Raw genomic sequence first — 23,136 nt, 5'->3', positions numbered from 1 at the left:
AAGTGTATTTGGATAGCAGCTCTGGACTCCCCGATAAAAGCTGCAATCCAGGCTGCGTCACACAATGGGTGGTTGATGACTGCACTTCCAGAGCTCTACAGAAGCTCAAAGCTTAAGTACAGAGCCCTGACATCCAGAAGGGCAAACCATTTCTGCTCTAGGAGACTATTGGATGTAGATGTGGTAAGGGCCTGCTCAGTGTCCAAAGGATGAAGGACAGACAACCATCTAAAGGAACTGGACAGTGGAGTACTATGAAAACAGTCACTTCACAGAGAAATATAAGCAGGTACCTGAGAGAATGAGGGAAAGTGTGTAGCTAGGAATAGGAAAACAATCTGCTGAAGGACTAGGTTCTGGGAGGAATGAGGACTTGGGCATCAGCTGCCGAGGCTGTGGTTAACCATTACCAACTGCAAACCATGGGGCTAGCTTTGCCGGCGAGTATTCAAAATTGTGCATTCTGTTTAGGAATGTAAAGATGGCTTAATATAAGGAAATCAATGCATACAGTACACTATAGTGATAGGTGAAATCATGTTTTGTAAGACTTTAATAGCTGCCGAAGTAGTATGCCTTATACAAATATACAACAATTTATTTATACACCAGTTGATGAATATTTTGGTTCTTTTAATTTGGGGCTCTTATGAATATAACTGCTATAAGCATGTATGTACAATCTCTGTGTGAACATATGTTTTAATTCCTTTTAGGTAAATACCTAGGAGTGATATTGCTGGCCCACACAATAAATTCATGATTTCCAAAATGGACATACCATTTTGTATTCCCACCAGCAATAAATGAGAGTCCTAGTATTATACATCCTCACTAGCACTTGGAATGTCATATTTTTTCTTTTAAAAATTTTTTATCATTCTGGAAGGTATGTGTTATGGGCTGAATTGTGTGCCCCCTCCCATTCATATGTTGAAGTCTTGACCCCTCATACCTTAGAATGTGACTGTATTTGGAGACAAGGCCTTTAAAGAGGCCACATGGGTGGACCCTAATCCAATATGATTCTTGTCCTCATAAGAAGACATTAAGACATAGGCATACAGAGAGACAAGGCGAGGTGAAGACACAGGGAGAAGATAGCTATCATTAAGCCAAGGAGAGAAGCTTCAGATCTCAGACTTCTAGCCTACAGGATCATGAGAAAACAAATTTCTGTTGTTTACGCCACTGTAGGAAAGCAAAATTTGCCATCTTCAAATTTGTGTCTCTAACATGAGAATTATTTTCTTTTTAAGAAACAAAGTACTCTGGAAAAACCTTTGACTTTCCCCCTAACTGCCTAAAATAATTTAGATTGAGGGCCTGTTCCAGGAAATAGAGCTTTCACCAGAGATATGTACAAAGAATATGGGCTAAGTGTGATGGGGGAAACTTCGCAGGACCTAGAGATCAGAGTCACACTGTGTCTGCCCAGAGACATTTGTCACCAAATATTTGCTTACCAGAACTTTGCTTTACCAAACAAACATTTGTTTATCAAGCATTTACTTTTCCATGTGTATTGCTTTCTCCCCATGAAGTTCCAAACCACTAACTTCTTCTCCTTAGCTCAAGTTGGCATATGCGCCTCAACTTTCTGTATTCGTATGGAACCCTGTACATATGTAAGCAATTAAATTTGGTTATATTATCCTTTTAAAAGCCCTACTGTCAATTTAATTCTTAGACCAGCCAGAGGAACCTAGAAGGGCAGAGAAAAATTTCTTCCTCCCCAGCACCATCTATTCTGTGATACTTTGTTATTAGCCCTAATACAATGGGTAAAGTTATATTATTGCAGTTTCACTTAAATATTCTTAAAAAAAAATTATTGATTGGTTTGAAGAGAGAGAGAGAGAAACATACATCAATCTGTTGTTCCACTTATTTATGCATTCAGTGGTTGATTCTTGTATGTGCCCTGACTGGGGATCGAACCCACAATCTTGGTGTATGGGGGTGACTCTCTAACCACCTGAGCTACCTGACCAGGATCTATTTAGATATTCTTAAATGACTAATACTATCGAGCATCTACTTTTTCAGGTTCCTTTGCATCCGTATGTCTTCATTGGTAATGTATCTGTTCAAGTCTTTTGCTCATTCATTTTCTTATTATTGATTTCTAAGTGTTCTTTACATATTCTGACTACAAGTCCTTTATTAGATATGTAACTTAAAAATATTTACTCCCCAATTTTTAGCCTGTCTTTTGATTTTCTAAATAGTTTATTTTGAAAAGTAGAGGTATAGTTTTAAGTCCAAATGATTATATTTTTGTTCATTTATAATTCTTGCTTTTTATTGTTGTTTTGGTATTTTTTACAATTTTAATTGAAATAAGATAAACTGTGCACATTTAAGGTGTACATTTGATAATTTGTGACATATGTATACACCCTTGAAACTATCTCCACAGTCAAGATAATAAACATTTCTTTTTGGTCCTTTGCAAAATCTCCCCTGCCCATTCCATCTCCAGATAACCAATGGCCTGCTTTCTGTCACTATAAATTAGTTTGAATATCTTACTTTTTGTATAGAATCCCCCCCCCCTTTTTTTTGCATGGGTCCTTTTACTCAGATCAGTGATTTTGAGATTTATCCATGTTGATGCATGTATTAATAATTCATTCCTTTCATTCCAATTCATTACCATAAATTGTTAATCCATTTGTGTATTGATTGACATTTGGTTTAATGCTTGTCACACTTGAAAAATTTAGCTCACCAAGATAACTTGATTAAAAGGGAATGTAAATTTACTCCATTTGTTGAACCACTCTACTAGTTTTCCAAACTGTCCACCAAATAGGTAATTGGTTTTATTAAAATTTCAATTTACCCTCACGACATTATATTCAATTTACCCTGTTGACATTATAAAAAATTAGGATTCATTAAATAATTACATCTGTGATAAGTGTATTAAACCCACTGAAACTCTTTATTTAAGAGGGATGGTTTATACTGATTTTTAAGCAGATTAGAAAATTCTGTTTCTAAGTGTTTTGAGAACATAAATAAGAGAGGTTTTATAGGTAACACATTGTTTTAGGCATTAAAATCACTTAATGATGGAAACATTTCCAAAAATCCTTTTAAAAAGGTTCTCTTCTTTGTGCAATTGCTTTTGAATAGCAGCTACCTTTTTATTTATTGGTAAAGTATCATCTTGAAGTAAATATTTAGTGTTTGTTTTTCTAAAAATATTTGTTAGGTAGCATTTTATATACTTCAACTTTCATTCCAAGAATCTCAAGAAAATTAAACTTGTGTCTTTTTATAAAAGAAAAATAAGCAATGCACCTTTATGCTTGCTTGACAAATCTTTCTCTTTTTCCCCCCAAATTTCAATTTATAATTCTTTACTATGATTTAGATATTTTCCCCCAAAAGAACAAAATTTGTAGCATAAAGTCAGGTATAAGATAGACTCAAAAGGCTGTTTTTCACTTTGTTCAAGTTTTGTTTCCAGGCATTAAGCGTGTCATACAGGTGTTGCCATTTCTGTTTTCCAAACGTCGACGTGTGCTATGACTGATTACTTTTCTCTGGGTCTGACCAATTTTTCAGTAGATCGCTTTTGTTGTCACTGAATCAGCAATAAGCCCTTCAACATCATCAACTCCAATCTGAAGTTCCTGTTGTATATAAAAAAAAATTTATTTGCCACATTCTGCTCATGTGATAGTCCAGGTGAACCTATGAAGTCTTTATCGTTCTGATAAAATTTGACACAGGCTGCCAATGCAGCACTTATAAAAATGCTGAAAAGGTCACGAATAAGCTTGTCTTCCAAAAACTTGACTGGTTTTAAAGTAAGAAGGTGGTCAAAAAGAAATGCATTTGGATCTTTCAATGCTCATACAATATATCCATGGGCATCAGCTCGAGCCTGGGAAGCATTGTTTTCCATGTAACTTCCTAGCTATTTAACCATGACTTTTGAAGCAGAATAACTTTTCTTACAATCCATGAGTGCCTCATAAAGTAGTCTTAAAAGGGTCTGATTTTTCCAGTGATGATGTTCCAGTAAAAAATCCACTTTCTAACTTGGCCCATCTCAGTTGTAATATATTGGATGGCCCCATAAGTTGCTACCACGCTAATGAGGCTGCAATATACGGTGTATCTTACAGGAGTTTTCTTGTCCATCCCACGGGAAAGGTTGCTTAGTAACTGCAGTCTCAGAGATGGGCGTTCACCTTCCCCAAATCTGACCAGCTTTGCACAGAGGCTGTCAATCAAGGCTTCTTGCTTATCTAGTTCCAGGAGCAACAGAAGGAATCCCACGCTGTTCACCACACTTTCAACACCTTTCTTCAGACGGACATCACAGGCTTCAACAAGCTGAGCTGAAACTACAGGGAGTCCACCTGCTGAGCTCTCATCTGAAATTCCAGCTCTCTCTCTAAAAATCAATCGAGAAGAAAGAAAGAAAGAAAGAAAGAAAGAAAGAAAGAAAGAAAGAAAGAAAGAAAGAAAGAAAGGAAAGAAAGAAAGAAAGAAAGAAAGAAAGAAAGAAAGAAAGAAAGAAAGAAAGAAAGAAAGAAAGAAAGAAAGAGAAAGAAGAAAGAAAGAAGAAAGAAGGGAGGGAGGGAGGGAGGGAGGGAGGGAGGGAAGGAAGGAAGGAAGGAAGGAAGGAAGGAAGGAAGGAAGGAAGGAAGGAAGGAAGGAAGGAAGGAAGGGAAAGAAAGAAAGAAAGAAAGAAAGAAAGAAAGAAAGAAAGAAAGAAAGAAAGAAAGAAAGAAAGAAAGAAAGAAAGGAGAAAAGAAAACAAGACCAGCTCTTTTAGATTTCAGATAAGCTCCAAGCTCAGCAGCCTGATCTTCCTCATTGAAGTCAATGACGTCATGGAGAAGGCGGGGCAGGTGGATGCCCCATTGGCAAACTCCTGGGACTAGAAAAGGGAGCTGATGTGCTCTGTTGCTTGACAAATCTCTTAAGTACTTGACACAATACACATATACATATATATACATACATATATATATATAAATCTCTATGTTATAAAATATTTTTAAGATTGTTTCTTATATATTTATCATTGTATATACTCTACTATAATTTGAAGACCTTTTGAAAACCACAAAATTAACCACTGTAACATTAGTAACTCCTATAGCAGTTTATGAATGTATGATTTCAACTTGTGTGCTGAAAAGATAGACTGATACAATAAATTAATTTCAAATATTGTATCACACCTACAATTCTATCCACAACTATTTTTAAAATAAAATTTGCTTAAGTTGGTTGTATCACCAGTGATTACATTTATACAGTGTTTCTATAATGTATTTTTTATTTTAATAATATATCTTCTTCAGTATATCTTTCCTTGAATAGCTCAGAAAAAGCTACTGCATTCTTAAAACAGAATCTAGCAAATAGCAAAAACTGAGCTATTATTTTTAGCTTTCAGCCTACTTTACAGAAAACCTCCTACACTGTGTAAATGTTTTAAGACTCATTTGTTCAAGTCTTTAGCAGTGTTTTCTATGAATCTTCCAACAGTAATTAACAACAAAAAATGTTTCACTGTTATATTCTGCTTATTTCAGTCATTTTTTGAAATCATGACATGACAGGAAAAGATATACTTCCCCAGTGGTATGTAAATTTTGTCTTTGTTAGGCGAGACATCCAAAAGATGGTTCTAAATTTTATTTTTTAAATTTAGAGTAATTTTATAAATACGGAACAGAATTTTACATGACTATAAACAATGGTGGGAAAACGATATATATTGTTTCAGCCAAATTATTGTTAACACTTACTAGGTCATTGTTGATTTTTATATATGGAATGTGGCTGGTGAAGAGCTTATATTAAGAGTAGAACTGTCAGCTTTGCTACTAGCAGTTTACCACAGATACAGAAATTCAACAGGCAGGAAATGTATCTCCATTCACTGGCATCTTATTATTTTTTAAATATGTTTCTATTGATTTGAGAGAGAGAGAGGAAGGGAGAGGGAGAGAGAGAGAGAAACATCAATGATGAGAGAGTCATTGATCGGCTGCCTCCTGCAATCGACTGGGGATCGAGCCCGAAACCTGGGCATGTGCCCTGACCGGGAATCGAACAGCAATCTCCTGGATCCTAGGTCAAAGCTCAACCACTGAGTCATGCCCGGCTGGGCCACTGGCATCTTACTAAGCCAATAAAATAATAGATATAATGCTACATAGAAAAATGTGTAACATAAATGCTGGTTCAGAAAAATAATCTATAAAACTTCATGTGCTCCATAATAATAACTATTTTAAAAGACAGGAATAGAATATAGAACATTTTTAAAAAGGGTTTTAGGGTTACAAATATTTTTGTTTTTTTCCTTTCTAGTCAAACTTTACATTATTTTTTATCTGTTTAGAATTTTAAAGTGACACATTTATATCATATTTGCTTCTGTTTTTCTTACAGAAAATTTTGAATGTGTGAAATTTAATTTACCTTCCATATAAAAGTGCTCACTTTCTTACACCCTCACCAATATTGGATTTTATAATTCTTTTCAGTGATTATTAATTTGATCTCGAAGGGAATGATACTGTAATGTTTTCTCTTGCACTTCTGTGAATACCAGTAATGTGTTTAGAAGCTATTTGATGTCATTCTTTGTTAATTATTGGGGTATGAGAGGCCTTCCCTGACTGCCCTGTACAAAACAGATCTCACTTCATACCAGTGCCAGGCTATATATGTGTTCATTTCCCATAAAACTTCCCTGACATATTATGGGCTTATTTTAAATCTGTGCTTGTATTGTCTTCGGTGCTATCAAATTTGGCTAACAGCTGGCATATAGTAGATCTAGATGCTTAACAAATCATTGTTGAATGAATAAATGAATATCTTTTACATAGTTTTCTAGTGGAGTATTTAGGCTTTGTTCACAAATCTGTAAGACCTCTTTCCATATTAGAGACTAACTCTTTATCTATGCATGTGCTGCAAAATTTTTTTACTCTGTCGCTTACCTTATTATTTTTTATTGTTTGTCTTAATTTGTTTGAGAAACAAAGAAGTTTAATGTAGTTATGTAGTCAAATGCATTACGTTTACGGCTTCTGTATTTGGTGCTTAGCTTAGGAATATGTCCCTTTCCCTCCGGTCCCTGCCTTCCCTTCTTTGTGTGCACGTGTCTTTGACCGTATGGAACTTAGCGTGGCAGAAGTAAGTATAAGAACCTAACTTCTCTCCAACATGGAGACTTCACTGTATCAGTACCACTAATTGGGCCTTTATCCCTTGATTTGAATGACACACCAGGTATTTACGCAGACTTGGGTCTGTTTCTGGGCTTTCCCTACTCTTCCATGGAGCTGTCTAACTGTACCAGCAGTTTTCCTCTTCTCTGATGTATGTAGCTAAAGTATTTGCTGCATTTTTAAATGTGTGAATAAATTCCCCTTTCATTTCTTAATTTTTCTATTGAACTATTTTTACTTTTATTCTTTATGATGAGTTTTGAGAACATTTTTTCATGAAAATATACATGTAAATGAGAATAAATTCTGCATGCCTGAGTTATGTTCGAGTCTTTGGCAGAGACTGCACACTCTGCTCTTGAGCTTTTAGACTAGAGATGACCTCCTGGCACCATCCCCTAGGAAGCATGTTTGGAAACACTGCAAGCTCATTCCCTAATATGCAACATGCTCTATGGGCTTTTAGGTTTTGCTAGTTTGGTTTTTAAACTGATGAACTTTCAGAGTCCTTTGAGGTTTTTTTCCAGTTGTGATTTTAATGGTATTACCAGTAGTTGCTTATTTTCAGTTTTGTGGAGGACTTTTTATTTGTTCAACAAAAGGTAAGGTGGTGAGGATGGCATATGCTTGTGGAAAAGATCAAGGATGCCTGGCTTTCTCTGATACCTCTGACTGAATTCTTCTAGCACCCTAAGTAGCTGCCCAAGGCTGATCCTGGATGCAGCCTTTAATGCTAAGTGCAGTCAGCCAGGAATAGTTAAAACCACTCACTGGTTTATTGCTCTAGGCTTGCAGAAACACATCCCAATGTACTCTCGGAAATTTCTTCTACAACATGTTGTCTTGTTTCCGCTTTCAAGGTTCAATCCTAAGAATACAGGTGTGTAGACTAGAAAAATACTCTCCTATCTGTGGATGAAAAGAGGCCACATACTAAACCTGACAAGCTCTGGGAAAGCCTTCACAGCGGCCTTGCAAAATCAGAGACCACTGAGGATGGTCTGAAATGAAAACTTCCTAACTAAAAGCCAGTCACGGTGGGTAGTCATGTCCAAGGCCAGTGTCTTCCCTGACAAAGGTCAGTCTTTACCTCAACTGAACCTGTCTGTTGTCTTTTTGCATCTATGATAATATATCTTCGGAATGTCAAAGTGATTTTCCTTTTCTGGATCCTTCAAAGCACAGGGAAGTCTCAGCGGAGGCCACAAATCCCCTCGTTGTTGTTAATTGTTGACTGTTAACTGTCCTGCACCCACCTAAGTAGAAGTATATGTCTATCATTTTAGTTTCCATCCAATCCCAGAGGTTTCCCTGTTTTGCTTTCTCCTACCTCCCTTACCTATCACCACTGGATTTCATGTAACCCACATTTATCTCCTCTTTTGATTGTAATGTATAAAACGAAGTGTAAAACTGCCATTCTCTCAATCTGTTGGGATTTTGCTTCCGGGCAATTGTCCACTCACAAAAATTCTTCACAGGTTTGGATGTTTCTTACTTTGACATATCTCTGGAGTCATCTGACTGGGAGAAGGGACATACGCATCCATCCATCAGTATTCTAAGTGACTTTAAGGCATCTTTATTCAAAGTCTTAACATATTTTGACCTTTCAAAAGAGGGGAAATGCCTGCCATTGGTCAGTACATCTTTGGCAATAAATCTTATTAGATATGACATGGAGGTTTCTTTTGCTCTGATCTCTCTCTGAGACAGAGGATCATAAATACCATGACATAAATCTCACAACTATGTCCACAGTTTTGTTTTATGGTGCTCTACATGCCCCCTGAGGCTCTAAGTGACATCCTGCAGATTCCAAATCAAATGGGCCCCTTGTTTTTGCTTGATTTTTTACACTGAGTGACCTAAAGCACTTTGCCATAAAGCGGTTTTTAAAAAGTCTTAAATAATCATCTTTTGCTGGCTTTCTATCCACACAGAGGCTCAAGAGACACAGCAAGGACTGTAAATAAGTGACTCTAAATGCTCTGCTTCAATAGTTAAAAACAATTGCCTTGAAAGCAAATCACATTCAACTGAATGGACTAGTTTTTAGTGGGCTCCCAGGTTATTATTTGTAGCTTACTTGTCATCAGTCTATTACTGGTCACCATTTCATTCCCGCAGACAGAGCTTGAGGTGCCTCAGCAGCCCACAAGGTGCCCTGCAGCAGCTTCCAGGGCTGGAAGGACTGTGGCCCAAAGGGAACCAGAGGCCTGGCCCTGCAGGTAAGGTTTTTAAAAACAAATTGGTGCAAATGCTTGACTTTGTCATTGTTTTTCTTTCCATGATCCCTGATTTAATTTCTCAGCAGTATACATCTTGGTTTGTATTACCTCTATTATCCAACTTATTTTGTGGTTTATTATAAAATCTTGGCACTGTTACAGTGGTTGGAAAAACCCAGATCGGAAATGAAATGGCACAGTCTCCTGAATTCAGCTGAAGGGCAAATGTTTGAAATATTTTCAAGTGTAAGATAACAAAGGGGGGAAAAATCACTAAATTTAAAAGTCAACTAATCTTATTTGTTTTTAAAAATCCACACTTTTAAGAGCTTGGTAAATATGTGAGTATTTACTGACTGCCAATTATTTAACAGCCACAACTTTAAAAAATCAAAAGTCTCCCGGCCGGGCGTGGCTCAGTGGTTGAGCGTCGAGCTAGGGTCCAGGCGATCTGGGTTCGATTCCTGGTCAGGGCACGTGCCCGGGTTGCGGGCTCGATCAATGACTCTCTCATCATTGATGTTTCTGTCTCTCCCTCTCCTTTCTGCTCTTGGAAATCAATAAAGATATATTAAAAAAAAAATTATAAAAAATCAAAAGTCAGGAAGAAGTAATGAACAACAAATCATCCTTTCATCTCCAGGCAGTACTACAATTTACTCCCTAAAAAATGGGAGAACTCCTTTTTATTATTTATTATAAATTATATCAAATGCTTCATAAAAGTAGGTAGAGTATAAAAATATTCAATAAAAATAATACTGGACTTTTTATGAACTCCTACAAAGCCAGGTCAAATAAAGTCACCCTTATGCTCACGTCCTCCGGGCACGTCCCATCTCCTTCAGGTGGAAAGCCCACGGTGTTGACAGGTGAGCCATCTGCTCATTTTACCACGTTCCGTCTCTGATCTCAGCTCTCCTACTCCTCTCACACTTGGCCTTGGCCACATTGACCACCTCACATTTCCTGGAACCCACCCAGGAATGCTCTGCCTCAAGGTCTTTGCACTTGCTGTCCCTTTTGTCTAGAAAATTCTTCCTGCAGAGGTCTCACTAGTTTCCTCCCTCCCTTTACTCAGATCTTGGCTCAAAGGTTGCCTCTCAGAGAGGCCCCATGAGCATCACTCCGTACACCAGACACACACAGCCCAGCACCCTCTCCTGCTTTTCTTTTTACGTTGGCCCTTATCACCGTTGGGCATGACTTAGCATTTATTTATTTGCTCACGGATTGACTCTTTCACTAGCATGTGAGCTCAGTGAGGGAAAGACCTTGTTTTCTTCACTGTGGTTTCTCTAATGCCTACAACAATGTCTAGCCATGATCAGCATAATATTTTAATATCTATTAAAAAACATTGTGGAGCAGTTTAGATGCCACTATTGCTTTAAAATAATTTTATTTTGCTCTGTATGTTTGGGATGGGTTATGATTTTAATAATAAAACAATTAGATTCAAATAAACAGATATATGTTTTTCTGAGCTAGGCCTTGTGATAGGGGACACCAGGATGAATTCATTCTACTTCTGTTTACAATGTCATAGCTTGGAAAAAAGTATAAGACATTTGTTAGCTGGAACCATGTCCAAGTATGAACTTAATGTGGCAGAAGCAGAGGTAATGGAAAACTGTTCCAGGGGCTTTTCATATTGGCCTGATCTTTGTAAGTAGAGAGGGGAAGTTGATGGAACAAGAATGAAGGTGACATTTATAAGTTTAATTAATAACTTATTTAATTATTAATACATGCCCTCACTAAATTCTAAAACTGATGTGAAAAAAAACTGGAACTAATTATACAAAATGATACTAGAAATAGGAAAGCAGCAATTGTATTGAACATCCATTTCTTAAACTTTTTTGGGACATTAGTACCTTTGATGATGACAGCTAGAGACCCTCTCTCCAGAATAATGTACATAAACACATCTCCCCCCCAAATAAAACCATCTAGGGGTTTTAGGAACTTATACAAGTCCATTCATGGGTCCCAGTTAAAAAATTCCTGGTAAAGAGGCATGGAGGAGTATAGCTCATGGCAAAGTTAATATAATTACTATGATTCAGCTTTGAATTTTACCTGAAGCCCACTGACAAATATTTTAAAATTTTAAAAATTAAAAGAGAAAGACAACAAACTCCTTAAGAAACAGGAAGAAGCCAGAGAAATATGATAGTTATTATGCACCTGGTCTGTGCATCATCTTATGCTGGGCTTTTAAAATATGATCTGTTTCACTGAATTCCTATAATACACTCCTTGGAGGAAGTTAAGCATTTTTTGTACATAATGCAAGAAAGAGCAGAAATAGAATTTGAATCCAGGTAGCTATAATTTCAAAAGGCTTTTAAATCTCATGATGAAAAGAAATATTCCAGTTTGTGAGGAAAACCATAGTGTGTGTGTGTGTGTGTATGTGTCTAACTCCCAACAGAGAGACTAGAATTTTCTGCAGGCAGCCAATGGCATTTCAAGTTTCCACACCCTCCTCTCATTGGGCTGATTACAGACATAAGACTTGGGGGGACTGGAAAGTTTTATCTGGCAATTGACTTGTGTGTGCTTTGATGATAGAGGCTGTATTTTTATTGGATATATTTTCTGCTATGTCAGAGCATCCTGGTTTGTATATGGAGGCCACTCAGGAAACAGTGGCCAACTGATTCAGTCATTTCAGACGTCTCAGAATCCAGTATATTTAAAATAACCTAAGAATCTCAGTAATGTTTGCAAAGGGTCTTGAGAAATCCGGATGCATAGCTGCAATCCATAGCAACGAGCATGCATATTTATAACTGATGTTAATTGAGCACTTACTAAGCTCCTGGCTGTGTTTTAAGTACTTTTTATGAATTTGTGTTTTAATTTTCAAACCATCTGTCAACTTAGTCCCAACAGACTGGTCAGTACTGTCAAATTTTATTTATATCAGCTCAGTTAAAGCTATTCAACCAAAATAGAAAATAGACTTACTCAAATCTGTTTCCTAGAGGCCAGAGTAGAACTCATTTATATAGTTTCAGATATTTTTCTAAGCCCCTTCTTTCAAATGATTCAGATGATGGTGAAGCAACGGAGAAATCACCCCGCCCTGCCACGCTGTCCTGTCAACTTCTTTCCTTCTAGGAGTTTGGCAGCCTCTAAGCAGATTGCCAATGATCAATCAAAATGAGAGCAACTGAGGGCTGAAGCTCCGGAGGCCTCCGAAATAACAGCCTCTCATAAGCACAGCCTGACAGGTGATGGGCTTCCTCTGGGGACTTGGCAACCTTGCATTGAAAAGGGCAGTTGTCATGCTGCATGGCTGATGTAAAAGGATCTTGGCATTTTGTTATCATCTTAAGAGGAAGTCGTTAGTGAGAGTAACCTTTCAATATGAACATATCTTACAAAACCAATGAGTGCTGAAACTCAGCACTCTACATTGTAAAGACACATGTCTAGGTTTTTGGTTTTTTATTTATTTATTTTTATTTCCATTTATTTGAGCCAAACAGATGACAGGACCGGGAAGCAAGATCTCAAATGCTCTTTAGGCTTTTGCTAAAAGAGAGAGAGAGAGATTGCGTTTGGATTCATGTGAGTCGGGAACTCTCACTCTCTAAACCACCCACCCATGCTCCATTTACATACAAAAATGGCAATTTAGGATGGGAGGTGTCTTTCCAGTTTTACTGACTCCTGAGAGCTTTGTCGGGCAGACTCAGTACCGAAGCTGTGTGGTTTGTTCATTTAGGGGTTTCTGGAATAATTTGGGTCATTTCTGACTATCTCCAGTTTCCATAGAAAGCCTACTATGCGCTTTCGCGTCAGGTGTGCCTCAGCAGGTGCACCATCAGGCCCGCTCCCGCCTCACCAGAATAGCCGCAGGCCGACCCTAGAGGGCACCCTGGTGCTGGGTTCGGGTGGTGGCTGAGATGAGGGAAGTGGAGCTAAATAGAGATGGATCTGCCAGAGACAGGAGGAGCAAAGACTAAGCGGAGATAGAAGCGACAGAGAGCTCGCTGTGTAAAGAGACACTAGCATAACTGTGGAGCAGATTCATGCATAAAATATTCTAGCTTCTCAGTGAGGCAAACTCAAAGGGGAATTGTCAGGCTTCGAAATGATGTCGGCTTGAAGCACTGCTTCATCGTTAATGAGAGTCTATGATCACATTTCTATAGCCCACCCAATACTACGAGAAAATAATTTCACTTTCTTTAGACAGTTGTATTCAAATGATAACTGTATGTCTGAGCACAAAGTTTAGTTTTCAAGCATAAGGAGAGTAAATTATTACTCTTAAAATGTACCTGGAATTTTGTTTTTATTCAGATATGATGAGGCCCTCTAATCAGGAAATGAATGCCATTGGAAAGACACTTTATTACTCAGTTTCCAAGAGCAGGGGGACATGCTACACCACCCAGGGCCACACTAGAGCACACTGATGTTGGCCACAGGCAACAGAGGGGACTTTGGAGAAGCTTTCATTCTGGTTTTCCAGAGAAAGAATGGACTAAATCCAGTAAGCAGGCCAAGCAGGTTTAGGATTGGCTTGTTTGAAAATAATTTTAGAGGTGAGGGACAGTGGAGTGGTATAGAGGCTGCCTTTAGTTGTCAGATGCCCAACCTTGAGGGGAGCAGGGCTGGGGAAGAGTATCCTACGTTTAAGAGCCCATGAGGAGGTGAGGAAGGGGGTCCGTTTTGGCTTGATTAGTTTGCATATGAAAGGCATGCTCCAGGAAGTCATTTTGGCCTCTCTAAAATCTGGTAACCCAGGAAGGGGCTGCCCTACTCTAACCAACAAGGCCTTAGTTGTGGAAACATCATATACAGAAACTAAAAAACTTAGTTAATACAGCTATGAGCAGGGATCCCTGTTCTCTCTCTCTCTTTAAACATGGAAAATAAGTGTGTACCAGGAAAAGAAACATCACCATTCCCATCTCCTGAAGACACCTCTTCCGTGTCTCTGGAAGCAGAAAGCCAATGTTGCACGGTTACGTGACAGAGGAGTAACAGATTCACTCTGAATTACCCAAAGTTGGGGCCGACTTGGTCTGCAGAGAACTGTGAGCCTGCACCTGGGTGTGTTCTACTGGGTGCTTCTTGGAGGAGAGACCTGCTAATGGTCGGGCTCTGATGTGCTGCAGGAACCATGGGCCTTATAGGTGTGGCTTTGGGAGTGGCGCTTCCATTTCCATCAGAGAATATTTTCATGAGACATAAAACACAAACTCTTGTATTTTCACCATCAAAAAATTATAAAGAGGTATTAGAAAGATACTCTGCTCATGACTTGCCTTTTCCTTGACTATCACCCCTCTCTGAGGCTCATCCCTCTTCTCCCATTTGTATATTGTTTATATTTTTCAAATTGCTCTTACCTGTGCTTACATGGAGAAATAATATATTCCATTACCATGTAAATTGTATCCATCTTTTCCTCTACAGCTGTAAGTTTCACTTTCAAGTTGTTCATTCATTCAATTAATACTAACTGAGCACCTAATTCTGTGCCAGCGTTGTTTTAGGGTAAAGCCAGGAACAAAACAGATAAAATACTTTCATAGAAGATGCTGACATTCTAAGGAGGGAGTCAGACAATTAAAAAAATAAGCAAATATATGAGGAGCCACATAGTGTCATAGAGAGAAATAAAATCAGGTAGGCAGAATAGAGACTGTGGGTTGAAAGTGAAAAATTGTTATTTTATGTAGTGTGGCAAGGGCGGGTCTCACTCATAAGGTCAACATGCCTGTCTTAGGAATAAGTTTTCTATTTAGAAGGAACAACATAGGTAAATTCCCTGAGATGGGAACGCATTTAAGGCATTCCCGGAAAAGCAAGGAGGCCATGTGATTGAAACAAGGGGATAGAAAGGGAGAGAAACAGGAGATAAAACTAGGCAGTGATGGGCAGCGGATAGAGACGGGAAGATGTTGGGCCTTGTTAACCATTGTAAGACCTGAATGAAATGGGAAACTACAGGCATGTTTTGCACAGTGGAACAGCTTGGAGAAATTTACATTTTAACAGCATCGTGTTGGCTTCAGAGAATAGGCTACAGGGGTTAAGGGCAGAAGTGAGGGCAATATATAGCTTTGGCAATATTTTTAGATGAAAGATGGTGGTGGTTTAGGCCAGTGGTAGAAATGGAGGGATGGAGAAGAGTAAGATTCTGGATTTATTTTATAGGTAGAGCCAGCACGGTCTGGAAGGGATGTGGAATGTAAGAAAAAAAAAAAGCCTAAACCTGGCCAGGAGACTCAGTTGTTTGGTTCACCAAAAAGTTGTGGGTTCGATTCCCTGTCAGTGCACATACTTACTGCAGGTTCGTTCATCGTTTGGGGTGCATATGGGAGGCAACTGACCTATGGATGGTTCTCTCTCTCTTTCTCTAAAAAATCAATAAATATATCCTAGGGTGAAAATTAAAAAAAATTTACAATAACTCCAGGTTATTTACTAAGTAAATGTAAAATAAGGTTTCTGCTAAAAGAGACGGGTAAGCCTGCAGGAAGAGCTGGTTATGGTGGAGTAGGTGCGTGGGTGGGGGTGCTGAGAAGACTGAGGAGTTCAATTTTGGAGCCAATACGTTCGACATAGAGGCTAGACTTGCCAATGGAAATGGTGGGTAGGGAGTTAGAAATACAAGTCTGGAATTCAGGGAAAATGTAAATTTGGAAATCATATAGGCAGTATTTATAGTCCTAAGACTGAATCGGATGACCCATGCAGTGTAGACGTGAGAACGTCCGACCCTGTAGAGAATTTTTATGAGTCTGTGTTGGCTGCGCTCGAAGACAGACCAGGAAACAAGACCAGAAGCATCTCAAATGCTCCCAGGAATGACAGTTCTGCAGTTTTGTTTATACATGTGGAATTAAGGGAAATTACTGAAGACAGGAGAAAGCAAGGCTGGGAAACCTGTACGATTGGATTACAGGCCAGTTTAGATGCTTGTGCTCCCTGGAGAGTGGTTCTGCCCCGGAGGGGACTGGGAAGGAGGATTACTCTGGCATTTCAAAGGCATGTTAACCTAGATGCGCCAGAGCAGTAGTCAGGGCTTGCTTAAGGGAAGGTGAAGATAAACCTTTTCTAAAGAAGTTCTAGGCCTGGGGCATGACTACCCACTGGCACATGCCCAGTTAAGCTTGTTTGGAGAGAGTTCAGGAGAAAATTAGAGAGAAAAAAAAAGCAGCATGCAGTCATTGGTATTTTGAGGGGAGAATTTTGCTGTAAAAGGGAGCAAAGAATTGAAGTGGTAGTTGAACTAGAGTGTGGGATCAAGAGAGGAAAACTTCCCCAAATCTTACTTAAATATTAAGAACCATGTTTCTCTCTCCTGTCAATATAAGAATGCCCAAAGCTATCAAAAATTTGTATAAGAGTTCATTAGAGTTGATTTGTGCCAAAACAGGATATACCTGGAAGCAAGATCTCAACAGACTGAGGAAAATGCTTCTTTTATGCATTTGTAATTCAAGATGGAATGTAAGGAAAATTATATGAAGGTGGGAGAAAGCAAAGTGGACACTGGATTACAGGTTAACAAGTTTATGTGCTCTCCTGAAGGAGGTTATTTTTGGGGGGTGTTACGGCAAAGATTAAACTTTTTCTAAAGAAATTATACGCCTGGGGCTTGACTACCCACCATGGCCTGCCCAGTTAGAAATTTATGATCGGATCACCCTGTGAGGTTAGTTTCCGACATTTCTTACAGCGCCCCTTTTCTGCCTGTACTCCTTACCACTGGCCTAGCATAGATGCTCAATCAGTGTCTATTGTGAGAATGGGTGGATACGTTGTGAGATATATACCTGTGGTATGCTGAATTGTACTTCTCTGATATTGTTTCATGAATATTTTTCTAGTTTAAGGAATGCTGGGTTGAGAACCACTACTCTGACATCTTGTATGAGAAAGAAGGACGATCGATTGGTTTGCCTGCCTACCTTCCGTAGTCTGTGATTCCATATTGCCAAGGACCATGCTTATTTGGTCTCTGTTTGTTCCGTATATACAAATAGTACCTGGAGATTAGAGGCATTTAAAAAGTCTTTATTGACAGGCATGAATTAATGAATAAATAGCAGGTAGTACAAAGGTTTGTGCTGACTCTATCATTTATCTGAAAGCACACAAACTTCAGAATGAACAGCTCCTGAAACTCTCAGAAACTTAATTGCTAATGGTAATATAATACAAGGGCAGAATTTCTGAAGAAAGCCATTCATGAAACTTTAGCAGGTCTTGGAGACTTGAACTGGTTATAAACATTCAAATTAGAGAAAAATGATTTTAAAATATCGAGTCTCAGATTTGTTTTAATTTGTCAGACTTTGACAATTCTAATACATTAAGTACATTTTATTATAGTTAATTTGTTCTTCACAATTCACTGATCATAACAATTTAATTTATTATTAACAGGAACATCACTCACTGTGGTTAGAATCTCATTATTGCCCAACACTAATAAATCATTTGCGACTAAAGTTAAATATCACCAAAACTTCTAATTAAACAAAGCTAACACTCCTATCCAGTCTTGGTCCCACGATGACATTGTTGCTTTGCAAGCTCGATTTTATGGTTTTGTGATCAGTTGACATCCAATTTAAGAGGAAGAGCCCAAGATGAATGTTCACTTTTGGGCCTCTGACTAGGCATTCTGACCCCATCAAAATCTGATACCAAGTCAGAACCTGTTTCCAAAAGAAGAGTTCTTGGCCAGTGAGGGCATAGGTTTGCCACAAAAATCTTAGGAAACTGTACTGAGACTTTTTAGTGATACTTGCTCCCTGTAGCATTCGAATCTGCTGCAGACACTTCAAGCCCCATCAGGTCTTCAGGCCCCGAGCTCGCAGTGGTGGGGTTGCTTGCTACAGTCTGACACAGCAAGAAAGCTCCTCCTGCTCAGGGTCCACTGACCAAGACATTCTCTTCAGCTTGACTACATTTTAGACTGATATCTTCCTGCCTTTAGGCACTTGACATCCCTTTTCCTAGAGCATTTACTTTAGAAAACTTGCGATTATAAATTTGTTCCCTGCCCCTTTGTGGATATGAATCTTCCCCCAAACTCCTCCCAGCTTTACACTCTATGAATGTCTTTGTTAAGGATCTGGGAGCCACCACTTTGAAATGTAATTACTGAAGGAGAGAACACCCCTATCTCCCAGTCTCTGTGGAGAGTAGGAGCCTAATCTTCCATATGCAAGTAGCAGACACAGATGGCCTAGTCATAGTGACACCTCCTCTCCCTCATGTCTTCTAGTACTTTTTCCCTGGCTCACCCCAGCTTTTAAAAATCTTCCCTCCTTTTGTTTCAGTAGAGTTGAGTGCAGTTTCTCTCCCCTTTTGCAGTAGCCTTGAATAAAATCTTCCTTGCCTGTTTAACTCCATCCAGCACAATTTTTCTTTGACCATTGAGGAGAGCTCATGGGTTATTTGGTAAATGGATTAAAACAGTACTACTAAGTGTTGTATATGTTGCCTAGAAAATAAAAATTAAAAGCTCATCAAGTATTGTAACATTATTCTCAGTTGCTTGAGCAAGCATACGAACCCAGAATCTGTGCTAAGTACGCCCCTACTGATAAACTCTGCCCAATGTAAGGTTACATTTCTGCCTCCTTTGCCTAATAACCCCAGGATCTATCCACACACACTTTTCTGTTTTTATGAATATAAATTAGCAAAATTTTACAATTATCTTGTTGTGTATGTCTTCCCTTCTAGCAGGGACTCTCTCTGTACTTGCTCTTTGCCCTTGCTCTAACTCTGGATATAGGACTGCGGAAAACAAAGCGTGGCAGTTTTTAAGCAAAAGGACAATCGACATCTTCGGGCAAGCTGATTATTTCAGGTGAGGTCATTGAAAAGTTTCAAGCAAGACAAGACCATAATATTCACACGGGGGTGAAGGGATTGTTTCTGTTGACAGGGGAGGGGAGCCATTGGTTTAGGGGGTTCAGGGTATTCAGATTCATCTGAATTGACGCAAATCATGGGGGGGTCCACCCTTTCACAACTGTCCTACCTGGCAAAGCAGCGAATTCCACCTACATTATAAGTAAAGCAACTTCAGATCCAACTCTTTATCTAATTTTCAAATTATGTCAGCCCTGTAACTGTCAGAAATCAGAGGCTTTTTAAGGTAATTGTAAACGCTCCCTGTATTTCTGTGCCTTGAAGCAAGAATTGTAAATGTTCTACTTGCTCTTCTCTTGGCTCTCAGTGCAGGGTGAAGCAGCTGTCTCACCCCTCAGCATTTATGTGTCACATGGTAATTGCCTAGTCACTGTCATGTTTAAGCTCACGTTGAATTCATGGGCATACAGGTCAGAATTTTAAAAACTGTGTTACCTCTTCGGGTCTTAGACTGCTTGTGTCCTATTATCTGTTCCTAACTGGATTGTCAGTGCTGTTGAACCCAATTAAAGGAGTAACCAAATAAAAACTGAGAACATTTATCACCAGAAACCCTACCTAAGAAATATTTGTAAAAATATATTTTAGGAATAAGGAAAATGGCCTGAAATACAAAAAGGAAGAGTAAAACATAATATTACTAAATTTTCATTATTGTGTGAAAAACAATAATGGTAGTAATAATAATAATTCGAGAGAGTCAAAATTAGAAACAAAATACTGGTCAGCAGTACCCTGTAAGTCATAAGGAAGGTGGTTACGATGTTATGTCCCAATGTGCATGTATTATTTGGGAGGGTTAGATATTAATTCCCCTCAGGCTTCATTAATTATGCATGATGACATTTGAAGGATAACCACTAAAGTAATAGAAATAGACTGTATAACTTTCAAATCAGTAAATAAATGAGATATAAAACCAAATAAAAGCATGTTTTAATTAATCCAATAAAGCCAAGAAAAGAGGGGAGGGAATCATGAATGATAAAGAAAACGGAACATGCTAAGATAGGAGAAACCACCAAATATACCATTAGACGTAATAGTTGTGAAGATATTAAGCTCACTACTTTAAATAGATTCTCAGATTGGTTTAAGAAACACGTAGCTATGCTCCATTTAAGAAACGAGAGGAAATTGGAGGCAGGTGGTCAAAGGTACAAACTTTCCATTATAAGATAAATGAGCCCCAGGGGTGTAGTGCACCACATGACGACTATAGTTAACACTGGGGTGCAGCACGTGTGAATGCCTTTAAGAGAGTAAATCCCAAGAGTTCTCATTACAAGGATAAAAAAATTTTTTCTCCTTTTTATTTATTTTTTGTATTTCTATGAGAGAGTGGATGTTAACTAGACTTATTGTGGCATTCACTTCACAGGATAAGTCAAATTATTGTTCCCTAATCTTAGGCTTAGACAGGACTGTATGTTAATAAAACTGGGAAAAATAAAAAGAAATTGCAGAATCATAAAGACTCAGAAAAGTTGGAAGCAAAAGGAAGAAAACAGTGCGTGACTGACAAAGAGGCCAAAGGAAAGATGCAGTTGCTATGCTAGCATCAGACAAAATAGACTTCAAGGAGATAAGCATTAAAGAGAATTGCTACATAATTATAAAGGGTTCAGCTCAACAGGAAGATACAACAATACTAAACATGTAATTATAAATAAGATAGCCTCGACATCTATTACCAAAAAGTGATAGATTATTGATAACTAGGCATGTTGTCCGTACTGAGGGATTTCGGCGTCTGCCTCCCCACGTGATGCAGTTCTCAAGTTCAGCTCCTGGAGCTGGGCCGCGTCCGGATTTAGCCTCCAGATCCCAGAGCTGGTATCAAGCCTTTGCTTCCAGAGAGCAACCTGTTCCAGATCCCATTGAACTTGCTGTTTTTCCTCTCTTTCAACCTATTAAAAAAAATATTTTTTTCTTATTATCTTGTGATTCAGCCTCTTAGGACATTTGGTCCTGTCGGAAATGCTTGCTGGGACATTTGGCCCACATCAAAGGCTCCTTGATATTTAAATCCCACTTTTCTGCAAGATTCTAACCCTGACCCATCTACCTGAACCCATGTGCCACTCAGGCAACCAAGGCAAGAAGGGTTACTATTGGCAATACAGCCACAGCATAATTATTAGACCAATAAAACATGACAGTATATTTTTATCTATTAATTCTGTAAACCAAAAGTATAAATAAATGTTGTGGGCTATTTGAACCCGGGACATTTTCTGAGCATGGATATTTTTCACGGGATTGAATATCAAGGATTATTTGGCGTGGACCAAATATGCTCATCGACATTTTTGGTTTGTGTTGTTAATCCCCACCCAAGGAAATTTTTTTCCAGTGATTTTTAGAGAGAGTAGAAAGGAGGGAGGGAGGGAGGGAGAGGAGGGGAGAGAGAGAAAGAGAGAAACATCGATGGGAAAGAGATACATCGATTGGTTGCCTCCTGCACATGCCCTGACCAGAGGTGGGGATGGAACCTGTGCCCAGGTACATGCCCTTGACCGGGAATTGAACCGGAGACCCTTCAGTGTTTAGGCTGATGCTCCAACCACTGAGCAACACCGGCCGGGGCTCATCAACATTTTTGATAGAACCAAATAACCTTTTGGCATGAATCAACGTCTCTGTAGACATTTTGGATAGGGCCAAATATGTGTTCATCATGATCTAGTAATATATTAATAATATAAATGCTGTAATTTATTCAATTTCTACTTGTATTGGAGCAAGAAGGGCTTTCAGAGAATCTTGTCTGCCATAATGCTGAAAACAGATGTCTTCAATCATTTCTTCACTGCACCTCCTTGCTTTCAGTCATATCTCATGCTGAGGTCACAGTGATCTTTCTCAAATGTGAATCTAGTCATGTCACCACCCTGTGTAAAAATCTTCTATGTCTTACCATGACACTGAAAAAGTTCAGTCAGCACCGTCTGGAGAGAAGGATTCTTCATAACGGGCCTGTCTGCCTGTTTCCCCAGCATCATCTCCGTTGGGCTCAGTGCAGTGGGGTTTCAATTTGGGGCACCTTGGGACTCTCCGTGGTCTCTCAGTGCCCTGTGTGTTCAGATGGCTTTCTCTGCCTGAGGCTCTCCCTACAGGATGGATATTTAGTGAATACACTCAGCATGGCCATGCTGGTTAAGGTGACAAAATGCCCTCATACAGGTGTGTGCACTATCACTCCCCTGTCTTCTTCCACAAGATTCGTCGCTGCCCTTCCTCCACCCTCAGTCTGACAAATCAAACACCAGGCGCAGCAGGGATGGGGGCGGGGGTTCCTAGATCCTGCTCTGCAGCCAAGGTTTAATTGGTCAATGCCTGGGCTGTATGGCTGCTAATTCTTTTTTGAAATATATACTTTTAAATGTATTGATTATAGAGCCAGAGGAAGGGAGAGAGAGTGAGCGTGTGTGAGAGAGAAACATTGATTTGCTGTTGCACTTACTAATGCATTCACTGGCTGAGTCCTGCATGTGCCCTGACTGGGGATGGAACCCGAAACTCTGCTGTATGGGGACAGTGCTCTGACCATCTGAGCTGTCCGGCCAGGGGCTGGCTGCTAAATCTTTTGAGTATTATCCCTGCCACACCCCCTTCTTTTCTAGGGGAGTCCTACTTGTGCTTCAAGATTCCAATAAAGTGATAACTTCCCTCCTGTGTCCTGCCTTTGAATGACCTATTCTGGATACTAACACAACTACTAATATGTGAAGGGAAAGGGATCCCACAAA

At 39.0% G+C, this 23,136-nt stretch overlaps 1 pseudogene across 1 annotated transcript; it reads right to left on the bottom strand.

Annotated features, from left to right (window-relative positions):
• Positions 1 to 3,423: 3,423 nt before the first annotated feature.
• Positions 3,424 to 22,389, bottom strand: LOC308564939 (eukaryotic translation initiation factor 3 subunit M pseudogene; annotated as a pseudogene). Its single transcript has 3 exons — positions 22,305 to 22,389; positions 4,790 to 4,906; positions 3,424 to 4,409 (listed from the first exon to the last, which is right to left on the bottom strand). The product of its transcript is annotated as a eukaryotic translation initiation factor 3 subunit M pseudogene (transcript).
• Positions 22,390 to 23,136: the final 747 nt, after the last annotated feature.

Source organism: Miniopterus schreibersii (assembly GCF_964146895.1).
Source record: "Miniopterus schreibersii genome assembly, chromosome: 12".
NCBI lineage: Eukaryota > Metazoa > Chordata > Mammalia > Chiroptera > Miniopteridae > Miniopterus > Miniopterus schreibersii.
Note: the sequence above shows the minus strand (reverse complement) of the source record. Positions and strands in the feature narration are given on the sequence as shown.